This window comes from Neopsephotus bourkii, unplaced genomic scaffold (genome assembly GCF_033783945.1).
Source record: "Neopsephotus bourkii isolate Nb327-2 ecotype Australia unplaced genomic scaffold, CSIRO-AGI_Nbou_v1 NB_518, whole genome shotgun sequence".
Taxonomy (NCBI): Eukaryota; Metazoa; Chordata; class Aves; order Psittaciformes; family Psittacidae; genus Neopsephotus; species Neopsephotus bourkii.
In genome coordinates this window covers 473,900-487,090 of record NW_026901019.1, presented here as the reverse complement: position 1 = coordinate 487,090, position 13,191 = coordinate 473,900, and the positions used below count along the sequence as shown (strand labels likewise).

Genomic DNA, 13,191 nt, shown 5'->3' with positions numbered 1-13,191 from the left:
AGTAAAATTCAAGTTAATGGCAAAAAAAAAAATAATGGGGGAGCTGTATAAAAAGCCTGCTCCAAAAAAAGCCCTGTGCAGATTAGTGGCAGAGCAGAGCCTCATTAGACTGTTCTTTTGCTCACAGTTTCCACTGAGTAGGGAAAGAACTTGTGAGATGCTTGTACACGCACATTTTCTGTACAGCCTCTGAGCTGTTAAGGCTGAAATCAGAAATGCAATCCCCCAAAGGCTGGAAATCCTGTGTGATAATTTTTACACTCCTGCAGGTATTCAAATGGAACAGCAGTCACATAATTACCTCCATAAATAACTAATCAGATCAGTTATGCTTAGTAAAAACAAGTCAAAGTTTAAGTCACTGTGGAATATTCAGTCCTTTGCTTCAAAGCATGAATGAGATTGTTACCATAAAAATAACACATTTAACTACTAGCTACTTTTCAGGGAAAAAGTATGATGGAGCAGTTCAGGTTTAGAAGCTCAGATTAAAAGGTGAAAAAAAACCAAATGAAGAACAATCTTTAAGGTCATGTAACATGGAATTTAAAAGCAGATTTAATTAAACAACAGATGCAGAATGATCAGATTTCAGTTGTGACAGCATAAGCTCCTACAGTGCTTATAATTCTCACTTAACTCTGTGTCATGAGACAAGTCTGATTAGAAATGGAAATCAGCAAGCTGAAGTTCAGGATTGTACTCACCATGATTATTTCACTCCTGTGCTCTTATTGTAAGCTTCCCAGTCTCCACTCATTGTGTTTTCTTGGAATTCAGATGACCAGGAAGAAACATATACGGAAAGACAGAACAAATGTATTCAGCATTTTAAATTTCCCTTCCTTCCCATCTGTTCTCCATTTTCCCACACTCTGTGTGGTTTGCGGGAGAAACCACAGATCCTCCAGAGTCTGTAAAACAAAACAATTAACTTCACTGCAAACTTCCTTAAAACTGTGCCAGGAGGAACAAAAGTCTTGGCAAGTTCTTGCTTTTATAAATGACTGCAGGTAAAGCAAGAAAAGGAGAAAGGAAAGGAAGAAGGAAAGAAAACAGAGAAGGATGGTTGCCCTTTCATAGGGTCAGGTTCTCTTGGAATCCTCCCTCAAGTCAGACTCATTGTTGAGGGAGCCACAGGACCGATTCACATTGTGTCTGTGTTGATTCACGTTGTGTCTGTGTCGCTGTCTTGGGACATTTTGTTGGCCAGGGCAATTGATCTCCACAGTCTCAAGCAGACAGCACAGGAAAGCATCCCCCACCTTTGTGGAGCAGGATCCCTCTTCTGCCCCCTGACATTCACCCAAGGGACAACATGCTGCTCACTACCAACAGGCACTCAACTTCTCTCAGTTCCTTGTATCTTTTCAGTTGTTTTGAAACACACACAAAAAGGGACCATCACATCCTTCGTGGACTTTTGCCTCCATCAATTACTTCAGCCTGATTTAGTCTGCTTCTCATGCCATCTTTATTCTTTCCTCCTGAGTACAGAGCATTGACTCTGAATTTATGCCTTTATCACCAGGTCCTTCTAGTCAGTGAGACAGTATGAAGACCTATCCAGTATTTATGAGCTGTGTTCAGATACTGTGGCAATACACAAGTACAGCATCAACGTTTGGAGCCAGTAACTGCTGACCCTTGCCAGGCAACTCCAAACTCCACTTACGCAATTTAACAAGCCAAGAAATAAATCACAGTCTGTTGCACGTTAGCTTGTGTATGGATTCTGCCAATCACACAAGTGTTCTATCCAGCCCCTTTTCATGCACTCTCTGTATATATCACATTTACAGAAACTGTACAGTTGCATTTAGACATGCAGTTAATAGAGACCATAAAATAAAAATCACATTTCCTATGTGGTATTTCCTAATTAAATACAAAAACACCTAAAAAACTCTTTTGTTAAACATGTTTCTTTTGATTTGACTTAAACTATAATAAAGCTGTCAGTGTTCGTGCAGCACTTCAAAGGTTTCCTGATCTTTCCTCCTCCTGGAAGTCTCGTCACTCAGTCTGGAATATGAAGCAGAGCTTCTGCATTAGTATTCACTGTGTGCATGGCAACACTGACCTTGGGTCTCAAGTGGTTTTAATATTTTAGAGATATGAGGATTAAGCTCCATGGGAGCACAGAACATAATAGCAGCAGGGCAAGAAACGGTGAAATAAAAAAAGACCAAAAAAAAAAAATCACATCCTGTGTGATAACACATCTACATTAAAAAATAATTTTACTTTAAATCAAGCAGTTAACTATGCAATAAGTAATTAGGCAAATAGGGTCATTAGTCTTTCAGAGAAGGTTTGCTATCACTGGATAGCTGATGACTTTGCTTAGTTCTCCATTACCTGCTGTATAATCCACAGATTGTCAAATGCCATCACTTCATGGGATGAAAGTCATGGATCACAAGTACCCAGAGTCCTTGAGCAGAAAGCAAATATCCAATCGGTGAGATGGGATTTTTAATGCAGTTATAGAGACCTATTTGGAAGTTCAGACTGTTCGACCTTCATCTCTCTTTTTGCATGTCCAGCTATGAAATGGCGTAACAGCTGACGTAACATAGCTACGGGAGTAAACTACAGGGATAGTGATGACCTTTGACTTGAGAATAGTCACTGGCTTGGCCAACTCATCCAATGTGCTATTCCTGCGTGTCATATCTTTATCATAACACTAATAAAAGTTGAAAGTCCCCTAGATCCTTAGAAGTTTTGTACAATTATGAGCAGAATTCTTTCATTTTTAGTTTAGCAATTCTGCGGTTTTAAGATTTTCTGTATTCCAGAGTACCTATTTATTTAAATTTTTTTTTTTTTTGTGAGTGATTTTTGCCTTTTTCCCCATTTTTAGTGGTTTTAGCAGTAGAGCATTTTCCTTTTGCCTTTTTCCAAGCCACAGAGTACTTAGAAGCAATAGAAACAGCAGGCAACAGCAGTCTGTCCCCTGGCTACATCAGCCTAATAATATATTTACTCATTTCTGAAGATGAACCAGCAGATTTTCCCCAAGATCCTATCAAAGCCACAGAGAGAAGTAGAAAAAACATTCTCAAGAACAGAGTATTTTTTTTAATTGATAAACAGAAATTAACATTTTTTTTCTTATTTCTCACCTCTTGTCTGTAGGAAGTATTTATGAACCCGCCTTCTTCCAATGGCTGGGAGGAATTCAGAAACCAGAAAGCCAAATTAGAGATTATGCAGAATAGTCACAAATTACAGATAACCCAGTGAGGAGTTTGGTCTCATGAAACCAAAACTGTTTTCTGAGAACATTAATATAAAATCAAATTGCTTGATACCTATCACAGCTTGAGCTCAGACAGCAAGTTTAATGTAGAAACTTAACAGAAATTCTAGTCTTACTACAGTGTCAGGGCACATCAAAAGTTGTATTAAAAGTTGCTTTTAATATGTTCTCTATCATGAAAATAGGAAGAGACTTGTAATTCCTGCAATAAATGAAAAGTTTTTACAACAACCATATTCAAACTAAGCCAACTCTAAAACAAGTATGCTCTTTACCCCAGGATTTTAGAGTCCTAGGAATTCTGGGTTTTGCACATCAGTGGTGTGAAGGACCTAGTCCTGCCCTAGGCACCACAGTTAAGAACTTGGTGAACAGAAGTATAACATCTCCTTGTGAACTTGCTACGATTTCAGCCAAACTTTCTGATAGCATAATGAATACCTACCATGTTATGATTTTTGGCTTTTATCTGCCATTTTTTGAGCTTGAAGTGTAATGGTATTGGTATACCACTGTGCAACCCCAACTTACCTCATAAATTAAATACTGCAATTAAAAATTAAATGCATTTTGATCCACTATTACAAATTGTTTCTATAACTCAGAACTCAACCTGCAAGGATTGTTCTCTGGTAATTGAAATGAGTGATTACTTGCCAGGCACCAACATCAGTTATGTGAGTTTTAATTCCTGAACAGATTCTCAAGTGAATTAATTTCAATGACCTGAACCAGAAGATTATAGAAGCACCATTTTACAGACTGCTTTAACTGTTGTCTCCTCCTTCTCTTGCTGAGTGCAAATAAAACTAGGTAATTCTGACAACTGTCAGTCAACTAGCACATTCCTGAGAGCTATCAGGCAGTTAAAGCTGAAAGACTCCTATGCCATGTGTCGCAACCCATGAGTCTACAAATTAATCACAGTGCTAATAAAAAGAATTATATTTCTTACAAACAGGAGCTAAGCTGAAGAACTTTTGGGGCTATTATGCAAATAAGGACTTACAATTTCTTAAAAACAAAATAATTCAACAACAGCATTTTAAATGCTTATGCTGCCAAGGCAACTTTCATAGCAGCACATGCAATTTGTTAACCATTCAAAATACCTTGATTGCAAAGTGCACAGTATTTGTGAGCGGTAATAAATAATGTTCTCTCCTCTCTGATATTTTCTATCTGAAAATTTCCTTATTCATTACAAAGATGGATATTTCAACATTCACCCAATTCTAGAGAGAGGGGAAAATCGATGTTCTTGAAAATGAAGTGATACCTCACTGATAATAAGCCATTAGGATAATCAGAAATAAACTTATTCTTCCTGAGCCCAGGACAGCTTCCTTGTCAAGCATTTACATTTTAAAATAGGCTGCCTCTCTTCATTAGAAAAGGATTTCTTTTGTTAATGAAATGTGTCACACTCTATGTATTCAAATTCCTTCACAAGCTACAGGTAAACCTTACAGTGCAGTATCTTAATCTCAATTGTAAGGATGAACTAACAGAAGTGTAGAAATGTTAGGCCATTTGTCCATGATCACATACTGAACCTGTGTCAGAGTACAATAGTTCAGCTGCTCCTCAAGTCTGCAGCAATAACGCAGAAAATCTACCTCAAAAAAGGCAGATTCTGGTGGGCCTGTTGAGATGACCTCCTACCTATACCACTGATTGGTAAAAAACTCAGACTTCTCAGGTTGTAAGAGAATTGACTGTTTGAGAAGAACAGATTTTTTGCCTTTTTTCCTGAGAGTTTTCTCTTCTAGTCCCAAAGATATGATCCAAATTCTCTAACTCTCCAAAAAGATTCAGTCCAGATTTTTAAAGAAAAATGAGTAATACAGAGAATACAAAAATGTTGTTCAATTCACTCAATCTTAAAATACATGCAGTTATGGTATCACAAACAGGGAGAATGGCTGAAATGGGGCATAGAAAAAAAAATGCAGAAACACTCAGCATTGCAGTTTTGATCACTAAAAAAAAGAAGACAAATTGGTTCCTGATAGAATTTGCTAATGAATATTGTAAAGGTGATACACCAAGAACTTCTGTCTTGCCAATCTCATAGTCAAAGGGAATAGGGGCTTTCAATTAAACTAGGATTATATTCCAAAGCAGTATTTTTTTTGTCCCCAAATAACATGTAATAAAATTCCAGAGCCCATGGCAATATAAACCCCAAAATTCAATTGGATTAGTGTTAGTCATAATTAATGTTTCAGGCACATTCACTACAGACTTCAGGAGCTTCTACCAATCTCCAGCTATAAAAGGTCAGGATGGGACTTAACATACAGACTGTCTCACATCTATTAAATGTTAGATGTTCCTCTGAGATTCTGGCCACTATAAGAAATAAGCTGCTGAGCTAGACAGCTGTTATGGACAGGTAGGTACAAACATCCACTGATATGATGATCCCGGGAATTTCACAGGGCTTACATTACAAAAGATCAGCATCTATTACAGGACAAGGTCAGTCTACTTAACCTGCAGTGAAGACACAGGACAGCCACCTCATCCACACTCTGGTTTCCTGGAATTCTGCTGTCTCAGCTATGCATGGACACCTAATGTAAATACACAAACTTCCCATTTTTGTGAAAAGTTGTAGCCCCAGCATTACCTGTCAAAAACTGAGAAGGCAAACAATGAAGAAGGCTTTCCAAGTGGGAACAATGAGGGACAGCAAGGAGTTCAGCCACTGAAGCTGGCTCTTTGTCACTAGTCAGAGTTAAATGAATTACACAGATCAACACTGTGAGATCTTTCAGAACATACTAGAGAAACCACAGACTCAACAGTGAGGCTCAAAAGAGCATCATCACTTGGTGACCTCTGTCACCTACTACTGATGAAGAAGCTTTCCTCATAAATTCACCTCTGCACATATGACCTGCAGGTTAAATAGTCAGTGACTGAAACTGAAGTTTTCATAGCTGGGTAGAATTGATAAATACCCTGAAAGGATATATGGAGTCTGTACCCTCAGTACCAATTGGCAGAAGCCCATTAAACAACTTGTATATTTTTGCTCCACCTGTCCAGCATTATTACTGCACTTCAATTTATTGCTGAACAGAAACACTGGAGAAACAAAGCTAGAACTCATAGAGTAGTCCATCATTTAACATAATAAGAAAGCTGACCTCAGCATGGGCCAGCTAATAGCAGTTCCCAAACAGACACTCCAGCAGTCAGAATTAGCAAGGCAGGGTGGAGTCCTACCAAGCGCCTATTGCTCCTGATAATTGGCAAGGACATGACAAAGCAGCTCTGCTCCATTTGGGGTTTGCAAGGTGTCAAAAACTGTCTGTAGATCAGTTGCTCTGTTTTTATGAGAGCCCTGAAACAAGGCAGCCATGCAGATATGACTTAATTCAGACAAAAAACCACATACAGTGACTGCAAAGGTTGGGTTACGAGTGAACAAATTTCCTGGTCTTTTGAGTTCTCAGTGCTTGCATGCAGTAGGTCAGACTAGCCTTTAGCAGGAAGAGGCACAAAACCAAGATGACAAAAGTAATGTCCTCATTTGAGAGCACACTATTTGTCTCTGATAAAACCTGTACCAAGGTCTGGGAACAAGGTACCTGCTGGAGATAGAAATGTGCTTCATGGATGTTAAAACATGTTGCAGAGAGAAAACAGAGCCCTGTGACTACATGAAAAAAGCACCACTAAGTCATAATTACTCCCAGTGCTCTGGGATAGAGATGGTCTCTAGATACTGTCAATTGATTGATTACACTTACAACAATATAAACAAAATAATCTTTGAAAGGATCCTTGTAGTCTGGCAGCTTTTATTAGGATTTCTCTGGAAAACATCCTTCTAATGTTTGCTACATAGCTTTTTGTTTACACTAGAAATATAGGGACAAGACTTTCTAATCGAGTCATGTATCAGTGCTCAGCACTGTGCTGAGTGCTGGTAGAGGAAAAAAAGTAAGTGCAGTCATAACAAATTGTTTCTGAACTTTTGAAGCCTTTAGAACTGCTATTACAATCGGAAGGAAGCTTGACAAGGTTCATCAAAGATTCATCGCTTGTTGTTTTAGACTTCAAATGATGAATGAGAGAAGGTGCATTAGAATTCTGCTGCTGCCACGACCACTTCAGGAAGCTTTTGGAAGATAAATACTGCTTCTACTTAAAGGCAACAGGTAGTGAAAGAATGGTTTGCATTTTCCAAAACAATTTAACTATCTTATTTAATAATTAACTTAAAGGTACATTGCCTACTTGTGTAAGGCAAACAGAAAAATACACCAGATTCCTTCACTGAAAGCCAAAGCACTTGGCTGCTGCTGGAAGAATGACAGTGCTCTGGATTACAAGCAGGACTGATCAGCTCTCATTTTTCTCCAGCAGACCTTGCTAACTGCTGTTAGGTTTTCAAGGCCAAAGAGTCAAAGAATGAGCCACTTCAGGGAGTGTCTTCAACACCCCTTGAAAAAAGGCTCTCAAGCGACCTGAGGTGGTGTGGCTCACAATGACCACACAGCAGCTCTTCTGAACCCACCAGCAGCACTTGTCAGAAGGGAATTTTAAATTAATGCCTTAGAAAAGCCACTGCAGTCCAGAAATACAGCAGCTGCTTCTTGCTCAGTGTAATCCCGTTAAGTAACATTACTGATTAGACCTGCTGTAAGTGGTAGATACACAGAGACAACAGAAGAACACTTCCCTTTGTGCATTACGTTAACAGACAAGAATTTATTTAGCTTCTAGATAGCATCAAGGAGCATGAAGTTAAATACCAAAGTATTTAAAGGCTTTTAAATGGACAATTAAAGGGATATAGAAAAACCTTACATTCCTTTATAGTTCACCCCATGTAATCTCTTACAAAAATGCATACACACATACAAAACTGCTAGTCTACTTCAGTATTGAACTCAAGGGTCTAGAACATTAAGTGGCCAGAATCAAGTGTGGAACCATGGTGGAAGAAACAACTGTTAAACTCACTTTGCAGAAGTTTGGCACTGCTTAAAATTCTAACTTCCCACATGGTTTTACTTCCCGTGCAATAATGAACACTGGTCCTACAGGGGTGTTAACCTGTGAACACTCCTCAGCCACTGCAATGCAAAATCAGGTGCATCAGCTCATAGGCCAAATGCCCACTAGTAGCCTGCATGATTCTGCAGAAGGTTAGGAAAGGCTTACACCAGTGCTTGCAATTGCAGCACATTCCTGCCTGTGAACACAGCTCTGCTGTTTTGCAGCTAGGTTATGTCTACAAAAAAACTATCAACCTTTGTCAAATGGAGGCAACTTCTATCTAGCCTAGTAACAAATTTGTGCTAATGCAGATAAATATGTTTAAACGTCATATTCCTTATACATGTGGCTTTATTCATATTCCAGAATAAAAAAGGATTTCTATCAAAACAGCCAATTTCCACTTCTACCTAGTTAAAGCCAAAATAAGATATTGTTCCCAAATAAATGTCCACAAGCAGAAAAATGACAGGGATTAGAACCAGCGGCACTGTTTTACTCAGACCTTGCACTGGGTTTGCTTTCTATGCAATTCTGAATTAAAAGTAAAGCAGGACATCATTGTGTGATAAAGGAAAATGATAAAGGGTAGAGCAAAGAGGAATTAGAAGGGTACAAAATCACAGAATCATAGAATAGTTAGAGTATACTGAAATGGGGAGCTGTTTGGATTTATTTTTACATTTCAGTACTTTTTGGCAGCATCAAATTACAGCATTATATGCATTCAGAGGCTAGAGGACACTTAGGTTTGTCAACAGGCCCTAAGGCACAGCAACATAACCAGGTCAGGTACCAATATTACCAACAGTGGAACAAATACATTTTGACTGATTCCACTGAATTCAGTTGCTTGCTCCCATGAGAAAAAGCATTAATTATTTGTAATACCATCTAGACATGAAATTCCCAATTTCAGTTATGCAGTGCCAGGCATTACTTGGAGAAAGAAATGGCTTCATGGACAAGAGTTCATAATCTAAAACGACAAGACAGATAAAATGAAGGAGAAAGGAAGCACTACCACCTCAAGTTAGGAGATGGTGACCTGGGAAATGAAGTGTCTGCCCAAAGTGACAAAGGAAGGCTGTGCAACAGCCAAGAACTGAACTCTCATTTTCTCAATTCTGATAACCACGTGAACTTAATTTCTTAAGGAGTGATTACCTGGCTTTGCCTTATTTTTTTATCCTTTCTGGTTAGTTGATTAAAGGATGTTCTCTGCAGTTAACAGGAGCAATCAGAGCACACTCAAATAGCATTTTTAAGTGTCGTTAACTATTTAGGAGTTTAAGGGTTCACCTGTAGGGAAAATGAAACTAAAGAGCAACCAAGGTCTGAAGAATACATTGGTTACCCTGCATTAACTTTCTCTGTTGGCACTTCCAGTGCAAATGGCCTGTGAAACTGCAGACTGCTTTACAAATGCAAATTCAAAGACCTGTTGAAGAAGAGCTACCACATGACAAATTCTTACTGTTTGCTCCTACACACTGAATTATTGGTATGTGGACAAGTGTTTTATCTCACTTCCCAGAGATTCTTAGGATCCTTAGCTCAATTAAGTAAATACTCAAATATTTGTGATAATTAGGCTTACACTCTGAAGTCATCTAGGAGCTTCTGATTTTTTTATTCTCATTGTAGAGAAGTTCTTAATTTGAAATGCAGTTTCTAATTCAGTAGATGTTCTGGATTTATGGTGATTTGGGAACAGAATCAAGAGTCCTTAAACAAACAAAGCAATGGTCCATCTGGCTTCAGCTGCTATTTCTGATTGCAGCTCCCTCTAGACATTTCAGAACAAAGTGGAAAATCATAGAACAGTTCCTGTTGGAAAATACTTTCTGATAGATAAGCTGATCATAGGATTAAATCAGGTACTGAACTCAAGCCACTGGCAGCTGGATGGCTCCTCAAAATTGTGAGTTTCTAACTCTTCTAAGTTTCATTCTTTCAAATGTAACTATGGAAATGTTTGTTACCTGTGTAAGGGTGTAAGCTCACATGGAACAATACTGAATATTTGGTGTCCTGATAATCGAATCTAGAATGGGGCATGTATTTCTTCTCATTTTTCACATCCATGCCTCTCATTTTCTTACAGTGCTCCCATTGTTTTTGTTATAAGAAAGATAAGCTAGATAAAAGTCCTCCTCCACCAGTTATTTTATACAAGTTTATAATTCATTTATATACCTCCTTTATGGCTGGACGCCTACTCAGCACTGAAAAAGCAGGAATGCTGAAAATCAGACCTGAAGAGAAAAACACATTTCAAAGACATAGAATCAGTACACTCTGGCATGTAGGAAAAGGCAGATGGGTGGGAGGATGGCTTCTAAAACCAATATAGTGATGCTGGTTTTTAGGCATAGGAAACAAATCTTCCTTTCAGTCAAAAAAAAAAAAAACATCCCAGAAAAGTAAAAGCTGAAGCTTAAGAACAGGCCAGTGAAAATTGCTTTTGCCTGGTGCTATTTTTCAACCCAAAGACCAGTTTGAGCTTGTAAAGGCAAGGTAGGTCAGCACTGCTAGCTGCAAATGGCTAAGAAGGGGTTTGCACTGTGGTGTTCTTACCTTTTTAAAGGGCAAGTGATTTGAAGTGACAAAGTGGATGTCATCTGCTCTGTAGTAAATGTGGCTACATGACGAGACATTCCTGGTCAGCTGGGAAAACATAGCCAAGCTTGTATTTGCTCATATCCTTGCAGAACTGTTGTTGTTGGCAGTCCAGAGACCCACAATAAATGACATAAAACCTAGAATTTACCCTTGAAAAACAAAGCACTCTAGAAATTTGCTACAGAATCTGTCACGTTTGCTATATTTCTTATTAGTGTTTCATCTGTTGTTTTTTGTTCTTTTGATGTAGGGTGTTGGGTGTTCTTGGTGTGGTTTCTTTTTTCTATAATACATTTAAATATACTGTATATTCAGAGTGAGGTAAGGTCTAAAAATGTGTTAAGTATGTTTAAGAAGACACATGGATTCTTATTCCAAAAGAAGCAAACGTATGCCAATGCTAAAGCTACTAATACCATTACAATTTGCACCTCCAGTTAACTCTGAGCTGTCAGTAACTGTCAGAAGTAATTACTTGAAATGTTTGGAAGTAACTATAGTCAAACTTTGCCTTCCTGCTGACTGCCACAGCCTGACTGTCTTCTGTCTTGTGATATATACTGCTTTTTACACCAAGCAAAAATACTGTATTACCAAAAATGCATTGGAAATGGAGCACAAAAAGCTGCATTGCTTGCACTATATATTACTTGTACTGTTATTTGCTTGTCATACTCTATATAACCATGGCACAGGTGAGAGCTACTCTGAAAGACTGGGTCACTGTTGTGTTACTCAAGACATCTCCACAAACCTTGGCATGGTTTGTAAAAGCTATACTTTCAGTCAGTGTTTCATGCTACTGATCAGTGGTTGAAACTCTGCTTAACAAGACTGTAATTGTCAGAACAGTGGGAGAGTCAGACTTCTTTGCATCTTCTAGAGGACTGGTGATATCAAGGATACTCCACAGGGAAAAAAAAAGATGCAACACCTATTCAAGCTTTGGACAAAATAAGAGATTTTTGCTTTTTAACTTTTCATTTCCATAATATATGACCTAAACATGTGGTCCCATTATTAGGAGAAAAAAAAATATTAAAAATGGCTTTCCTAACCTCAGAGCTTTACTGAAGATTTTGACTACACAGATGGTCAACTGGGCCATACAAGTACACTTTCTCTTACATGAGAAGTTGGCCAGCAATTTAAAGGTAAGAAAATAACTACCTTTAATTTTGTAAAGAACTTAAAAATATTTCTAGAACTGCAGTTTATTACATTGCAGTAGAATATTATCTGCAGCAAATGGCTTCATTCTTAGGTTGAGGTGCATCCCTGAAATACATCATTAGTATTTTGTTACAGAACATTCATAGGTTATCTGGGAGAAAAAAAAAGAAAGGAATACTGTATTTTAAAGCAGAATCTTCCTTCCTTTCCACCTACAACTGCATTACTGTGCGGAACAAAAATAAATCAGAACAATGTGTTGATGAGCACTGATCTAAACAACACTATATGGAGAAGATGGACTGAGATCACTGACACAAAGTTCAGTGCTACATGGATGGCAGCCTAATATTTGTTGCTTCCCAAATATAAAGATCTTCCTTCAGCCTTTTGACCACCTGCTTATTTGTAGAAACCTAAGCTTTATTTAACATCCAATGACATTTTTGATTAACTAAACTTATTGGTTTTGGGATTTTTTTCTGTTTTTAATTTCCATTGACCTCTTGGTGGAAACTACTACGCTAAGTGGGATCACATGAAATAAGAGAGAAGATTGCCAGGAACTTCCATGAAGCCAGATTTTTACCAAGTTAGTACGACTTTCTGTGACAGTCTGGCACAAGCATTGAAACGTTTCAGTTATTCCTCTGAAATGCATTTTCCTCTTCTATTAACATAATTCAGCTAAATGGAGATCTAAAGGATGGGATCACTACTGGCAAAGCTCTAGGGATTTTCCAGCGCGAACCTATTCCCCATGTAGCTCTAGAGTAATGGACATTAAGTGAAGACTATTGTAAACAACAGAAAATCTCCAGTAAATTAATGGATTTTGAATCATGCCCTGTAAAAAAAAAAAAATTTACAAAAACATCTCTGTGAAGACAGAATGAAGAAAGGAAAAGCCATAGATTGCTAACAGCCATATAAATGTATGAGGAATTATGACCCAAACAGCATTGCCAGCTCACAACACCCTCAGTGCAGTTTCTGTAAGGTGTAGGTTGAAGAACTTTTTCTTCCCCCTTTTGTGGTTTAGTGCAAAACACTAAGATTATGGCCCAAGGAAACAGATGGAAAAACATTTCTGACAGCTTAAGTGT

At 38.1% G+C, this 13,191-nt stretch overlaps 1 protein-coding gene across 1 annotated transcript in view; it reads right to left on the bottom strand.

Moving 5' to 3' along the window:
• Positions 1-67: 67 nt before the first annotated feature.
• CNIH3 (cornichon family AMPA receptor auxiliary protein 3) overlaps positions 68-13,191 on the bottom strand; it is a 60,236-nt gene continuing 47,112 nt past the window's right edge. The window contains exon 7 of the transcript XR_009725014.1: positions 68-914. The gene's annotated coding sequence lies outside the window, so the exon portion shown is untranslated. The remainder of the gene's footprint in view (positions 915-13,191) is intronic.